This window comes from Dryas octopetala, chromosome 4 (assembly GCF_963921425.1).
Source record: "Dryas octopetala chromosome 4, drDryOcto1.1, whole genome shotgun sequence".
Classification (NCBI taxonomy): Eukaryota; Viridiplantae; Streptophyta; class Magnoliopsida; order Rosales; family Rosaceae; genus Dryas; species Dryas octopetala.
Genome location: NC_141369.1, coordinates 9418424 through 9433584, shown reverse-complemented (window position 1 = coordinate 9433584; position 15161 = coordinate 9418424). Strand labels below are relative to the sequence as shown.

The 15161-nt window shown below is 34.5% G+C and overlaps 2 pseudogenes; one reads left to right on the top strand and one right to left on the bottom strand.

Annotated features, from left to right (window-relative positions):
* The first annotated feature begins 2116 nt into the window (after positions 1-2116).
* LOC147286607 (protein PIN-LIKES 2 pseudogene) lies at positions 2117-3865 on the top strand (annotated as a pseudogene).
* Positions 3866-9063: 5198 nt separating this feature from the next.
* Positions 9064-13650, bottom strand: LOC147286606 (uncharacterized; annotated as a pseudogene).
* Positions 13651-15161: the final 1511 nt, after the last annotated feature.

Here is a 15161-nt window from a genome sequence, read left to right as displayed (position 1 = left end):
AGTGTTTGGTAAATGTTAATGTAAAAGTGCTGTGACTGTGTATAATTACTAAAATGGACATGATGCTGAAAGTGTATTTCACTTATTTGTTTGGTAAAACTAAAATGTTTTTTTACTTATTTTTTAAATTTGTGCCTACAAATTTTTATTAGCATTAATTTTTTTAAGAACAACATTATTAAATAAGTATTCATATTATTTTTTTAAGTATATTATAATTTTAATCGTACAAAGAAAATATCATAATTAATTATCACAATATAAAATATAACTAACAATGGACATATTTTTTAATTTAAAATAAACAAATAAAAATTATAGAAATCAATAAGGGTAGTATGAGTAAAATAAAATATTTATTGTTGTTGTGATTCACTGCAGTTTTCAAAAGTACCTAGAAACCTGCTTTCTGTTTTTGCTGTGGGGAGTTGAGAATTGTGGGGAAAAGCAGTTTTTTATTTTTTTACCAAACACCAAAACTACTGTAGGTGATTGAGAATTGTCATCCACAGCAGCTTTTGGGTCCTCCACCACAATCCCAAACGAGGCCTAAATGAAATGTACCAACCCCCTTATTGGTACAATTACAATGTATCAATCTACATATTGGTACAAATGAAATGTATTAATCCACGGATTGATATAAATGAAATGTACCAATCCTTTATTGGTACAATTGAAATGTACCAACCCCTTATTGGTACAACTGCAATGTACCAATCTAACAAAGAGGTACGTACCCAAGACTTTTAAGGGTTTAGGTTTCGGGTTAAGGGATTAGGTTGTTGGATACATTTTGGAGCTTCTAATTTAGGTTTTAAATATAAATTTAGGGTATAAGTTTAAGGATTAGGGTTAAAATCTCAAAATCTGTGGGATTTTAAATTTTAAATCTCATAAAGTTTGAGATTTATATCCCTTAAATTGTGAAATTTAAATCCCACAAATTTTGAGATAATTATTAGCTTAAAATTTGGGAAAGGCAATTTGGATATTGAAAAAATTAAATTTAAAAATAAAAATAAATATGTTGACATATAATTAATAGTCTGATATAATATTTAAAAAAGGACTTAAATACAAATGTAAAGGAGTAAACTATAAATTTGAAATCACTGCCGACTTCTATCTAAACACTAGTATTTTAAGGAACTTATGGCCACATAAGAGCCCCTTGGTGGACAGTCACAAAATTACTATAGTTACAAGTTACAACAGGATGAAAATTATAACTTATGGCCATTTTTATACACCAATAATTGTTGTTGACCTTGAAGATCCATTAACCATTGGTTGTCATGCTCCCACGTACCTACTTTGTCTTTTGTCAATAAAATTTTGACTTGGCATTCGATTTCCATATCCACCAGCCTGTCCGCCTTAAACACTCACGGTTAACTGTCACTGCTTCAATGAAATCACATGCCACTGCAATTTTTTGTTTACAAACAGACGAAAATTCTGAAAAAGATCTCAAATATTTAAATCGAAAAACACTAGTTTTAGTAATCAGTTAATCAAAACAAGACGCAAAATCTGACAATATATATATATTAGCCTCTTCACGCCGTCTACGTGAAGCGGCTCTTTCTATTGTGTAAACATCAATATTTTAACAAGCATAATTCGTTTAATAGGCGTGTTTTTTTTTTTTCTATTCTCAAATCACAAATATAAAAAATTCTAATTGTTTAACCCAAATAAAATACCCAAAAAAAAAAATTAAATATGTGAAATTAAGGATTAATTAAGGAGAAAGAATTAAGGAGAGAGAAGCGGAAAACCAATTCTCATGGGTGAAAAAGTAAATTTAAGAAATAAATAACGAACCATTGGATGAAAGCTGAAACGATCTTAGCTATTCAGACCAGGAGATATATTTTAAGATTTAAAAATTATTCTGTTTTATTATATAGATAAATATATTTTTTTTTTTTCCGGTGATCACAATATTTCAAATATTAAAATAGAAAAATGCTTGTTTAAGTTATAAGTTAACATCATGACAATTGTACATGTAGAACAAATCACGTGATATCATGTCTCCTCTGTCAAAGTTTTTTTTTTGGCCATGTCTCCTCTGTCAAAGTTAAACAACTAACTCTCATCTCTCTGCTTCAAATCTTATGCATTAGTACTGAACTCATCATTTTCTTTGACCCTTTGGTTTGTCAAATCAACTCGATCGCTCAAAATTCTTTTGAAATTTCTCACACATTGTCTGAACAGAACAACTCTCTGATCTGGTTCATATTGGCTTTTGAATCATTGCTTTTGCTTTCAACTTGGACGCTCACACTGACATCTCATACCACAGGTGAATCTAATTCTCTCAGTTCTTGTGATTAATTTCTGAATTTAGAGGTGTAGTTCATTCTGGGGTTTCAATCAAACCCCTCAAGAAATGGAATTTTTCCTTGCACTAATGCAAGGAAATCTAAAAGGAGATTTTTCAAGTGCAGTACTGCCTTTGTTGAAACTCCTCTCAATGGGCCTCATTGGCTTAATTCTTGCCCACCCAAGATACCAACTTGTCCCCAAAGCCACTTTCACATTTCTCAGCAACCTGGTCTTTGTTGTTTTCTTGCCTTGCTTGATCTTCACAAACCTTGGCCAGTCCATCACAGTCAAAAACTTGCTGCAATGGTGGTTCATTCCTGTAAATGTTGTTCTCAGCACCACCATTGGCTGCATAATGGGGTTGCTGGTGGCCTTAATCTGCAGGCCACCACGTCAATACTTTCGATTCACAGTGATCATGACCGCCTTTGGAAACACCGGCAATCTCCCTCTTGCAATTGTTGCTTCAGTTTGTCATAGTGATGATAACCCTTTTGGTTCCCAATGCTACGAATCCGGTGTGGCATATGTATCGTTTTCCCAATGGGTTTCGGTCATCCTTGTTTACACTCTTGTATATCACATGATGGAGCCGCCATTGGAGTTTTATGAAGTAGTACTTTTTGATGAAGAGGAAGAGGAGGATGAGATTGAGGAATTGGGTACTACTAATAGTAATGGTCATAATGATAATGATCTTAGTAGCCCACTTCTTGTTGAAGCAGAGTGGCCTGGAATCAATGATAAGGAAACTGAACACTGCAAGACACCCTTCATTGCAAGGCTTTTCAATGCCAACTCCGGGTTTTCGAGCTCGAATATCCCGGATCTCAGTTCACAAGAGGAGGGAGATCCGGGAAGTACTAAATCTCTCAAGTGTCTGGCAGAGCCTAGAATGATACGAAAGATGAGATCTGGTGCTGGGATGACACCAATTCATCACATTCTTCAGCCCCCAACAATTGCCTCTCTTGTGGCCATTGTCATTGGGATGGTTCCCAAGGTGAAGTCTTTTGTTTTTGATGATGATGGCGTCCTCTCATTTGCCACCGACAGCTTGGAGATTCTGTCTGAGGCCATGGTGCCTTCGGCTATGCTTGTCCTTGGAGGAATGCTAGCCGAAGGCCCGAATGAGTCGAATCTTGGGATTCGAACTACAGTTGGGATTATTGTTGCAAGGCTTTTGGTGCTTCCTTTGGTTGGGATTGGTGTGATCCATTTGGCTGACGAGTTGGGTATTTTGATAAGCGGAGATGAGTTGTACAAGTTTGTCCTTTTGCTGCAGTACACAACACCAAGTGCCATATTGTTAGGAGCAATTGCACGTTTGAGGGGATATGCAGTGAGAGAGGCTTCAGCACTCCTCTTCTGGCAGCATGTGGTTGCTGTTTTCTCCCTTTCCTTGTATATAATTGTATACTTTTATATTTTGCTTTGAATTGCATTCTTCTATTATTCTTCTTTGTGTTCTTCCTCGAGGCTCTGCCCACAAGAAATTAATGGTTGCATAGGAAAAGTATATTCATACCATCAAATTTATTTATCATTACCCCTTACTTTTATAAGAGTTTGTTTTTTTTGGCCGGGTACTTTTATAAGAGTTTAAAATCTTTATTTACCATTTAAATAATTTTCTTTTGGTCGAAAACAATTTAAATAAAATTTTAACAAAGGAAATTATAAATAAAAAAAAACCAGCAACAATTAAACTAATTTAATAGACATGGGCCCATGTATGGGAAGGCAGACTTGGGGAACACCGACACTTCCAACTGGACCAGCCAACTACACAATTATATGAGAGGGGCAGCCCTCATAGGCACAAACAAATGGTAAGTTACTGTAAATCCTCTTCTACTTTAAGTCAACGTGTATGATATTCATTTATGTGCTTCATCGGTTTATAGGTTTATATGAAGACTCTGAAAGAATTAGAGCATCCAATCCAAAATTAATTGGCAATAGGAGGAGTAGCTCAAATCCTTATAAGCCACTAGCAAGGCCCTCATATCTTCAATGTGAGATTTCTCTTAATACGCCCCCGCACGTGTGGCGTCATTTAAGCCTAACACGTGAATACTTTATATTGGGTGACGTGGGAGTACGTGTGGCCGTTAGGCGCATCACGCGGATAACATGCTCTAATACCATGAAAGAATCTAGACATCTATCCCAAAACTAATTGGCAATAGGAGGAATAGCTCAAACCCATATAAGCCACTAACAACGCCCTCACATCTTCGAATGTAGAATTTCTCTCAACATACCCCAACAAAAATCTACAAGTGCTTCCAGACCCTAATTAACAAAAGTGTACAACTGCTTCAACACCCCTACTAGGCTATGCAAGTATTTCAAGACCCCAAACAGAGAGTCAGGGACTCTGCAAGTGCTTCATTGACAACGCTTCAATTAAGTAAACCGGCCTAATCAAACTCCTAGCTTAAGCATCAATAATTATTTTAATTTTTACATATTTGAAAAACTCACATCAATTGTTTCAAGTACAAACAAGCACACATTCACAATCACAAAGAAAGAGAGCAAGCAGGGCGGGTCCATAAAAAATGAACAATACTTGGGTCACCCCTTTGGGGTACCTCAAGGTCACCCCACCCCCCTTAAATCATGATTTCGGCAATATCGGCGCATAATCGGAACCGTTCACTTTTTAGATAACATATTAAAGATCATCTCTGCAAAAAATCAAATCAATCGAAAATCGTTTGGTTATATAATTATTGTCAATTAAATGGAAAAAATCAACGGTTTTCAATTAAAGAGTGATTTTTTTACCAAATCGTTGATTTTTTCTATTTAATTGACAACAATTATATAACCAAACGATTTCCGATTGATTTGATTTTTTGCAGAGATGGTCTTTAATATGTTATCTAAAAATTGAACGGTTCCGATTATGCGTCGATATTGCCGAAATCATAATTTGGGAAGGTGGGGTGACCTAAGTATTGTTTATAAAAAATTATGTCCAAGCCCATTCGAACCTGAAGTACTTTGGCTGAGTATTGGACTGGGCTTCAGGCTCTCATCATGCCTTTTAGGCCCAGCTAGCTCGGCCTGTCTCATTTTACATCCCTAATTTTTCAATTTCATTGGTTTCGACGATTTTGAAAGATAAGATTGGATCTCGATCTCTAAATAAAAAATATGACATGATTGAATCGGATGCTGAATTTCCTCGTATGCAATCCAATGTTTGGTTTCATACTTCTTTCTTCTGGTAGACATAGTTTATATAAGCACCTGCATAAAAAGTAAGTGCGCTGCCGGATTACAATTCTATGAAAATTCTATCTAAATTTTAAACGCAAATTTAATTTTGGACTTGAGTGTGACAAAATTTAAACTTCCAAGACTTACTGAAAAAATGTAACAGCTAGCATAACAGCTAGCATAGATGAAACTTAAACAAGAACCAATTCATAAGGATCAAAATGATCGTTTGCCCATAATTTAAGGGCATTAATGCAGTACATATATAAAGATTAATTGCACTGCATAGAATTACAATGAAAACAGATCCATTGTTTATTACTAAAAACATAAATTAAGAGAGGTTTTCTCTCATCATAGTTTGCATATACTGCAAATATGGTAGAATTAATATTGATCGATTAACCCATATGTGGTCGCTTAGTGGCTTGGCGATGAATGATTATCAGAACCGAAACCACGAATATGACAAGGATGATGAGACCCGGCAAGGCAGGAAGACTAGCAAACATCGCCGCAAGGATGAGTAAAAAAACCAAGAATGAATAAGTGCCCAAGGAGTAGAACAACTCATAATTTTTCTGCGCCATATTTTCAACTTCTTTTTTGATCTGACAAAATATGTGTATATATGTGTATGTAGTTGGTACCCAAATTACAAGTACTGTTGATGAGATTTGGAGGCTAATGGTGGTGGGTGTATATATAATGTGCATGGTGTCTGTTTGGGTACAGGTACAACCTTTTCCAAACAATGCCATGCATGCAAGAGCCAAAAGGTGCCTACTCAGTGAGTCGGTGAGTGACTCGTTATATCTGCATCAATTGTTGGACTCGGTAAGCCCGTTGCATTGCATGCCGTTTCTACGATTTGGTGAGTCGTTTAGTTCTGATTAATACAGGGCCCATCAAGAAAAAGGCCTCTACCCAACTCCTTTACGTAGAGGGCTCACACTCTTTTTTGTTTTTTTTTTGTCTTGCATAAAAATCTAATTCATTAATTAAGTCACTCAACCCAATCAGATAGTGATGTACTTGTTTTATATCATTAAATAAAAGTATGTCCACTTCTCAAAAAACCCAAGCAGATAAAAAAAATAAAAAATAAAACACTCAACCCAAAGTTATATAACTTATATATGCCCAGCTTTTATTTTAACATTTATTTTCAATTAGACCCAATTGAAAAATGAAACTTTTTTTTTTTCTAATTTAGAAGCTACCTAATTTATTTTTGCAGTTTAATGTCCCACTATTTTCTTTTCAAGACTAATAATTCCACCATTTTTAAGAGTAATATTAAGCAAAATTTGTACCCAAGCAGATAAAATAAAAAAAATAAAAACTCAACCCAAAGTTACATATGCCCACCTTTTATTTTTACATTTTTTTTTCATTTAGACCCAATTGAAAATTTTTCTAATTTAGATACTACCTAATTTATTTTTGCAGTTTAATGTCCCACTAATTTCTTTTCAAGACTAATAATTCCACCATTTTTTAGAGTAATATTAAGCAAAATTTGTGTGAAAATCTTACTATATATATCCAATTCCACCTTGACAACAACGTGTTGCTGTTATCAAGGTGCTGTTTGCTTGGAGTTTGATCATTGCATTGTAAGTCAAATTTAGTATATATGCATGGGTTTTAATTAGGCTGCCACTATGTAGTGATTTGAGTAAATGTACTTTGTGTGTTTCTTAAGCTTAATCTTTAGAAAAGGGAAAAACAAAGAGCTTTTGATTCGGGATAAACTGGAGTTGTTGGTTCGGCTGAGACTGATCCTTCGACAAAGGAATTGACTCTTTCTTAAAATTTGGTTAATGATATTTGTAAATCGGTGGTTCCTGTTTGGAGAAGAATCAATAGAATAGCTAATAGCATAAAAACATACCCAAGTAAAGTAAATATAAAGGAAAAACTGATATGCTGCCTTGATCTTTCTTTGTCTCATTGAATGTAAAACAAAAAAATTTAAACAAAAACTCAGCATTTAAAAAATGAAAGGTTCTTTTTCCTTGTTAAGTCCATAAACACAAAATTTTGTAAATTTAGTGTCATTTTCAAAAGTCCATTTTATAGAAGAAAAATAAATCCTAACCACCATTCACCTTACCAATTAATTGCAATACCACCACCACCATTACCACCATGCCGCCACCGCCACCAGTACCCTAATTGTCACCGTCACCATTTCTCCTACCATGTATAGCTCTTATCACCATCATCAACTCACCACAAGTATCATCCTTGTTGCTACTACCATCAACATCACTCATTTATAATTGATGCATCAAAAAATAAAATATATTTCATACTAAAATTCTATTATGTTTAGTAGCTAGGTTAGCCGGCCAAACAAGAGAATTTGGAGAGGAAAGCACAACTAGCAGAGCTCAATGAACACTACTACAAAAGTACTTATTCTTGGCGGAATTAAATCGCCAGGAAAAATAATTTTCTGGCAGAAAAATAGTCAAATTCGCTAGAATTATGAAGTAGTGGCGAATAGAGTTTCCGCCAATATTAAAACCGCAGGCAAAACACTTTTCTTGGAGGACAGTTGTCTAAATCCACCAGGAATACCATTTCACACTGACAAGGCATTAAACTTTTCTTGGCGGATATATCCGCCAGCATTAACTTATTCACGTCAGATATATCCTCTGGCATTAACTAATTCCTGGCAGATATAACCGCCGGCATTGATAGTATATCCGCCAGGAAAAGTAATAAAATATATTAAAAAAATATTTTCCTGGCGGATATAACCGCCGACATTGATAGTGTATCCGCCAGGAAAAGTAATAAAATATATTAAAAAAATCTTTCCTGGCGGATACAACCGTCAGAATTATTGAATATATATATAAAAATTATATTATATTTGAAATAATTAATATAAAACATTTCCAATAATAATTATACACTAATAAAGATAAAATCTTTCAATTAACAATACATGTTAAATAATATTGTTCTATCAATAGAGATAAGATAAAATAGGAAAACAAAAATAATCTACTCAAGTCCTGCAGCAGAACCCGAACCGGAAGCTGAATGTGACCCTGATCCTCCCTGCGGACCAAACTGTCTCATAAATTCTTCATCATCTAAATTATCGAAAAACAATCCGAAAAATCCAACACCCGTAGAATGATGTGACCCACCAGGAGATGGCTGAAAAGGTACCTCTGGCCAATACATAGGCATCTGCAAAGGTGACTGAGGCATAAACGACATCTAGTACATAGGATGGATCGAGAACATTCCATAGGGAGAATGTGGAGGCTGACTCTGGCCAGAAGGTTGTTGTGGATGCGAGCTTTGCGGGTGTGTATGTGTCTGCATCATCACTTACTGTTGCTGATGCTGCATAAACATCATCATCTATTGTTGATGCTGTTGCTATAGCTGAGTCTTTAACAGCTCAATTGCCTCATCTTGGGCATCCTGCTTAGCCTGCACAGCCTCATGCTTCTTTTGTCATTCGAGGCACTGTGCCTCCAAAAGAGCTTCTCTTGTCTTCGATGATCTCCGAGAAGAAGTACTAGATTGAGCCCTAGCATAAGACACCATTTCAGGTGTCACCCCATGTCTATAGAGCTTAACTCTATTTTTCCTCTCAGGACCCATCTCCTCAACATACATTTTTGTGCGAAGTTCAGAAGTGTCATCCGCTCCAGACTCAACCTGTGAGCCAACGAAACTCTCCATGGACATCTAATAAACAAATATTTAGATAAATTTGTAAGTAAAATTTAAGAACATAAAATACACATTATGGAAAAAAAAAAAAACTAATATAATATTTACCCCTCTCTCCTCCGATGGCACATCAATCCAACTATTGTCTTTGCGCGTGTGGGTGACACGAAAGAAAGTAACGGGATCGGGTTCAACTCCATACTTCTTCTTCTCAAAATTTAAACTATTAAAAAAAAATTTAGAATATATTTATGTGCCCTAATTAAATAAAATTGTAACTCAATAAGATGAAAAAAAATTAACTATACTCACATAATCTTCACGAAGACGTTCAAATGTCCACGATCCTGATGTAGGACTCATCGTTTGTTGAGAACGATGAGCTTTATTTTTCATAGCTATCTCCTAAAAGGTCAAACAAAATATAAATTAGTCATAATTGCACATACTAGTATTATTAAATATTTGATTAAAGGTTGTCACCTGAGTTTTTGGGTTATCCCAATGTTCCACCATCTTTGCCCACTGCACAGAATCTACATTATTGGGACATCTCAACCGCTGTTGACCTGTCCTGCCAGTGTAGTACTTTCCTTTCAAATATGCTATGTATTATTTATAAGCATGTTCAGCAATGGCCAAAGTCATGGTCTTAATCACGGGCATTTTTACCAAATCCTCATCACGAAAAGTGATAGTGCCCTACATCCATAAAAGATAAAAAAAAAAAAAAACAATTATGTAAATATTTACAGGTATTGTACTTTTAATATTATTTTAAAAAAATAAATTGATACCCGTATTCTGTCCCACAAAGTGTTCTTTGTTTCTTCTTCAACCAGTCTTCAATCATGCACTAGAGGAACATTATTAGGATCTTTTACTTCAAAAGATATAAACTTGGAAAACTCTATACTGTTTTGAGAAATACACTTCACGCTCGGACTAAACTCACAATACTCTTTACCCCTATGATCTTTACCAGCCCACTTAATCTTTCCAGGACTACGTCTTCTCCTTTGGGGCATTGCTACATCTTAATCCAAATTAATATACATGAATGACAAAAATATTGTAAATAACATAATAAATAAAAACTTTATATAAACAAACTATAGCTTACCATATGAACTAGCCTCAACCTGCTCATCGTGGTGCTCATCCATATGTTCTTTATTATCACTCATCTAAATAAATTATAATTAACCATATATATATATATATACACCACCAAATACATATTACATAAATATTAATTAATTAAATAAAACTAAATTGCTATAAAACCAATATATAAACACACAAATATATTTTAATGTGGAAAACCCTCGAAAGGTAAAAACCACGGGACCTAGTCCAGTACAATAAAAAAATTCACTAATAAAAAAGTATTACATAAAAGTTCTTAATTACAAAACAACAAAAAAAAAAAAATATTTTAGCATCCATATCATCATCAAGCTCATCGTCAGCAATTGAATTAACCAATTTAGTGAGCAAAGGTAATTCTTCATCAAAAGGTGTCTCTTCCACTCCAACGCTTGTTTGCATATCTTCATTGTCAAGTACCCAATCATCCAGATTTGGTATGACATAATCATCAATTGTATCTTTATCCTTTAATACATCAAAAAAGTCCCTCGGATGCGTTCAGACCACTACATGCCAATATGTTTCAATCGAATCTGCAACATAAAATACTTGCATTGCTTGTGAAGCTAGTATGAAAGGGTCATCCCTAAATTCCAATCAATTGAAGTTCACCAAGGTAAAACCATATTGATCTGTCTTTATATCCCTAGAACTTCCACTATCAACCCAATCATACTTAAACAACATCACACAACGACCCATATCTTCTGCCTCGGTAGGACTACAATATCTAACCATAAACATATATGTGACAACACCATAACAATTAACTTGCCCAACACCACCCAGAATATTTGCAGGTACAAATACACCACAATTCTGATTCTTATGTATATCATCCACCGATTTTATTCGAAATCTAAAACCATTAACAGCGTGGCTTTTGTATTTCATCACAAGTGTGCGAGAAGGATTAGCAAGCCAATACAAGTCATCGGATCATTAGCATAAATCCTTGCATTAATCTGTGAAAAAAATGATGTAGAAACATTAGGTAAAAATTAATATTAGGGACATGATGTAGAAACTTAGTAATTGAATTTTTACATGTTTCTTGAACCATTCAGGAAATTCCTTCTTGCTTATCTCCATGATTTGTCGTCTAGTGAACCTTTCCCTTCGATGTTTATCTCTCAAAAAGTCCTCATGTTGCCTTCTAAAAGGGATTACTTCATCACAATTATCAAGAATGTATCTGTGACATCGATTCCTATCATTTAGATCAAGCTCCACATTTTTACCTGAACCTAAATATTGGCCTGTTGAGTCAAAAATTGATAACCCACCACATATTCCACGTCCAATACCATCTGCATTTCAACCCTTACGATTACGACGAGTATCAACATCTCTAAGGTACATGGAACAGAAAGATAAACCCTCATCAACCAAATACCCTTTAGCAATAGAACCTTCAGGACGACTCTTATTTCGCACATACCGCTTCAGTGTTTGCAAATACCTTCAATATTTAACATGAAAAAAAAAATATTTGAGAATCAAAACTAAAATTAATGCAAATTAAGCATAAGGAAATGACCATTACCGTTCAATGAGATACATCTATCTATATTGAACTGGTCCTGCAATAGCAGCTTCATTTGCCAAGTGAATTGGGAGATGCACCATGACATCAAAAAATGAAGGAGGGAAAATCTTCTCCATCTGACATAAGGTCAATGCAATTCTAGAGTTTAGTTAATTGAATGCTACCTCAGTTTTCTTCTTGCTACACAACTGTCTAAAGATTGCACTTAACTCTAGTAAAACCATAGTGACAGATTTGGGTAACACACCACGTATCGCAAGCAGGAGTAATTGTTGCATTAAAACATGACAATCGTGACTTTTCAACTCATTTATTTTTCTCTCATTCACATTCACACATCGAGACAAATTTGTTGAATATCCATCAGGAACCTGAATAGTAGACAATATTTTGCAAAATGAGGTTTTTTCTTCTTTGCTCAATGTGAATATTGTCAGGGGAAAAAATGTTTTATCTCCTTCTCTACTAGGGTGTTGACTATGTCTTATATTCAAGACTTCAAGATCTGCACATGCAGCCAATCCATCCTTTGTCCTCTTCGCAATATCTAACAATGTTCCAACCACATTATTACATACATTCTTCTCAATATGCATGACATCGAGATTGTGTCTGATCAAAAGATGCCTCTAATAGGGTAGTTCAAAAAATATGCTTTTCTTTCTCCACTGACAGTTATTACTTCTAGAAATTGAAGACCTTCGTCTTCTTTGTCCAACATGAGCATTTTGGTCATGATTTCCAAAAGTGAACCTCAAACTAGATAGTTGTTCAAGACATTGTAACCCATTCAACTGTCTTGGTGCCTAACGATCTTCTCGATGACCATTAAATGCTACTTGTTCCCTTCGAAACCTATGCCTAATTGGTAAAAATCTTCGATGCCCCAAATAACAAATCTTATGACTCACAGTCAAATGTTAAGATACATTATCATCCATGCAATGCGGACATGCTTTATATCTCTTTGTACTCCATCCAGACAACATTCCATAAGCTGGAAAATCACTAATGGTCCATAACACAGCAGCCTTCATCGTAAAAGTTTGGTTTGAAAACACATCATACGTGGTAGTGTCAACCTCCCACAACTCATTCAACTCATCAATTAATGGTCGTAAATACACATCAATGTCATTTCCAGGACTTCTCGATCTTGGAATCAACAAGGACAATAATAAATTTGGTTGCTTCATACATATCCATGGAGGCAAATTGTAAATAGAAAGAACCACATGCCATGTGCTATGGGCATTGCTCATATGGCCAAAATGATTAAATCCATCACTTGCTAGCCCTAAACGCACATTTTGAATTTCTGACGCAAAATCAGGGTACAAATTATCTAAATGCTTCAATGCCGGAGAATCTAAAGGATGCCTCATAAACCCATCCTTGGGACATTCTTGGTGGACAATGCTAGCGGATTAGAGTTATCTGCCACGAATGCTTAAGAATTCCTGGTGAAAGGTATTATCCGCCAGGATTAAGTGAGGCGCGAGAGTTTTAAGAAATTGCTGTTATGTGATATTTTATCAATTTATTCAAATTATAACACATATATAATTATTGCCAAAATAGTTAGTATGAGGGACTAATTTGAACTGTTTTATAAAAATCTTTAAATTAATCCAATGGCACATATTTAACCTCACCATACCCATTTTATTACCTAGTAACCCTTTTTAAATTACTAACACTTGAAAAAAAAACCAAAAACTTCACCCAAACTCATTTTATTCTTCGTTACGTTTTTTACTCCATTCACCGATAAGTTCATTTTATACCCTCTTAGGGTGTAGAATGAGATTTATGAAGTTCAAAATCTTAAAATTAAAGTTTAACATAAAACCGACAAACAAGAGCTATTATAAAATTGTCTCTCACATTTCTTTATAAGTTCATAACTCATATTAATTGAACTCTAATTATTAATATCTAAAACTCTAAACTCTAAATAATATATTTAAATATTATAAACATATCGAATAGATAAACACTACATCCAGATAACATGTGATATTATGGTGACACAATAAATTTTTGGCTCAATTAGAAATACATTCACCAACTATAGGAGATATTTCAAATTGGTCCATGAACAAAAAAATATTTCACATTAGTACACTAACTAATAGAAATTTACAAAATAGAACATCCGTTACAAATTTCGTTAATAAAGACGTTAAATGCTAGTGTAGACAATGATGACGTGAATTTTTTGAATGATTTGGACACAAAATTTAAACCATATGGATTAATGATGTCATATTTAATTTTATTTTCAGAGGGTTTAAAAGTTTTGTTAGTTTTGTTTTTAATTTTTTTAATAAATATGACATTATTAATCCACGTAGACCAAATTTGGTGCCACATTTAAAAATTCACATTATCATTGAAAGTAGTATTTAACTATTTTTTTTTTAAGAAATTTATAATGAATATATTATTTTGTAACTTTCTATAATTAATAGACCGATCTAAAATTTTTTTTTGTTTATAAACTAATTTAAAATACCATCTATAAGACTATAATTGATTGGTGCATTTTTTGATAGTAATTTATAGGCATAAATTCAATTTAGACACATAACTATATATGTTATTTCAACGGGGTCCACAAATTTTCAAATATTTCAAATATACACCTGATTTATTATGTAAATTGAAAAATGAAATTCCGTCCATCAATTTATTGAGAGATCAGTTAAATGTCAGCTTGGCTTTTGCTAACGGGGATTAATTGGCGACGTGACACCAACTCAGCATACATTTCCCGCCAAATGAGCAACACATGTCCACTTGACACGGGCCCACACACCCATCACCTCTTTCCCGCTCGTCGAACGCTCTTCTGATCATTTAGTCTCCAAAAAACATCACGTTTCTCCCAAATTCGAATATAAATCTATCACTTGTGTTCAACGAGCGAGAAAGAGATGATGACTTTGTAGACCCGTGTCAGAGGTTAGGTGGACTTGTGTCGCTCATTTGGCGGGAAATGGGCGACACGGGTCCACCTAACCCCTGACACGGGCCCACAAACTCTCACTCTCTCTATTATTATTAAATTGTGGGCCCGTGTTGCTCATTTGACGGTAAATGTTTGCTGAGATAGCACCACGTAGTTAAGTAATCCCGGTCAGCAAAAGTCAAGCTGTCATTTAACTGATCT